Genomic DNA, 2,545 nt, shown 5'->3' with positions numbered 1-2,545 from the left:
AAACGGTGGCGCTTACGATAAAGAAAAAAGCTGAATTTGCAATGAGTGATTCCAAACGAAACACTATAGAAAAATTAACAATGATATGGTATATTCGCGTATAAAAAGTGCCATTGGAAACATTGCCGTCGCAAACAAAACACTTATTGCCATGGAAAATAAGCGAGTAATCTACATAAAAGTAACATGATAATATCATAAAGTAATACCGATAATGACAGTAAAATTCACAAATGAATACCTATGAATATCTCATATGTAAATGGAGACAAGTGATCTCGAGTTAATTGCAATGACAGCATGTTTGTTTAATTGGGTAGAGACTACAAAGCAACGACTAAACTAGAAATAACGTTATGTCAAATATGGAAATGTAATACTCCTGCTTTTCTATTTTTATTCCACCATAAATGGCACTACCGTGATTTCAAAATTACATATATGAAAAGCTCCGAATTCTTACGTGTTTATCGCTAAAAAATTAGCCAGAGCAAATGGTTAATACCCATAAGCGAGGCAACAAATAGAACCGCCATTGTAGAGGAGTGAGGTGCGTGAAACCTGAAAAGATCGGAGTGCGAGCGGGACCAAGCTTCATCCCCCACCATTATGGTTCCGTTATTCGTCTTGGTCCGGTCGGAAGATGTGAGGTCAGAAACGAGACGCGTCACCGCGGTCTTTACAAGTAACTTTGGCGTTGGAAAAGGAGATGTACGTCTCTCGCGACCAGCGGCAGAATGATGCAGTGGATTCTAAGGTGGCAAAATATTTATACACAACGAGCCTGACAAAACGCGTACACTGCTGCTTCACCAAACACCCGCATTATATAATAGCCGATATATAACGGTGTTGCATACTATAATCACGGTTCGTCGAATAACTAAATATGTCGCGCGTTTGCGTATCGCTGGCGAAAAGAGGCGGCACGTAGAACACACAGCAATGGGAATAGACCGTTGCTAATTGTAAGTCTTATTATACACTAAAGGGAAATCGGGATGGACAGATTTGCGTATCCTAAGTATGTGTTACGCAGACCATTCATTGATATCGCGCGGCCGCAGTGGGATTTTCGTTATTTCCATGGAATTCTGTCCACCTTCGGCGGGGTCTAAGCTGGGTGCGTGGGGTAGGTTCAGATTGTTCGATGTGCAACGTGAATAGGATTAAATGGTTAGGGAATGAGGAGTAAGTAATTTTTAATCGAATTACTATTTATACGCGTCTTGTAATTGAAAATTCTTTATCTTATTGGGCATCGGAAGCAGAAGAACTTGCAGATTTTTTAGTATTTCGATACAATGCGTTGTATATGTTTGGGTGAAATTTATTGAGATGATGGATGAATGTTATATGTGGAGAGCGTGATTAGAGGATGAAGAATAATTGATTCACAAGCCATTACTTTGAATATATTTTTTAACGGGGTATTTCAACTTGAAGCAAGTTCAAATGAAAGATTTATTGATCTTATTGTGCAGTAAAAAGGGAAGCATTCGTAGATATTTAGGGGATTGTGTAGAATTTTATGTTGTCAACTTTGGTTGCATATAATGATTTGGTTAATAGATGATAGATATGGAGAAAACAGAAAATAATTAATTTTGGAAGAATTATTCTAGATATGTCCTTTGATCACGTAATTATAATTCCTCCTGCCATGTCAACAGTGATAGATCTTGTAATCATTCCGTCGAATAATTTTTTAGAACGCTCGATGTACATATTCTGTCATTCTCTTCCCACGAATTAAGAAAAAAAGGAATTAAGTGAATAGTGAGATATAGTGAGATATGCAATGAAAGTTATAATGAGCAGTGTAGCGACCATCATTCTCACCCTTGCCACTAGATGGATTCCGTTTTCGAGGACTTTCCGTAAGTCCTCGGAAAACCTCTGACTTCTATATATATAACTTCCCGACCTTCCAATAGTATGCCCAGTGTCTAAGGCAGGGCCTGCTAAGCAAGCCTTACTGATGAGTCCGCTAGCAGGCACGGGACGAAACGCATCACTTCCTTTTCCCAACGTCCTTTCTACCCTGCGTTGCATGAAAGGAGTCATCCCGTTCGGTTGCGGGGCAAGAGGGGTATTCCATTTGCACCGCCTATACTTTTGTTAGTAATACCCACTCTTCTATGACACTACCAAAATTACTATCTCCAAGTTCGGTAACGTTAACATAGGCGTAAGATATCCGCAAAAGAAGTGTTATCTAAGAGTTAACTTACAATGAATGGGAAGCACTACTACGCTAGGCAATAAACGAAACGACACCAAATAATTGGAAAAGATTTTATAAACATGTAGAAACACTGCAACACGAATATTGGACGAAAGATGGAATAATAGAAGACGCAACTGAAGACCTAGGATTGGAAATAAAAAGCAGTGAGTCGGATACGGAATCGGATGACAATAGCTGAGAAGACTTATAAGGTAAAGGAGTACAAAAGTAATAATAATTAACATAATCTATGAAAAATGATTTAAAATTTAAGATGCATTATTTAGGACAAATTAATTGTGCAATTGCATCATA

Source organism: Eufriesea mexicana, unplaced genomic scaffold (assembly GCF_001483705.2).
Source record: "Eufriesea mexicana isolate 0111107269 unplaced genomic scaffold, ASM148370v2 scaffold1447, whole genome shotgun sequence".
Taxonomy (NCBI): Eukaryota; Metazoa; Arthropoda; class Insecta; order Hymenoptera; family Apidae; genus Eufriesea; species Eufriesea mexicana.
The sequence above is the reverse complement of the archived record's forward strand: the minus strand, read 5'-3'. Positions refer to the sequence as shown.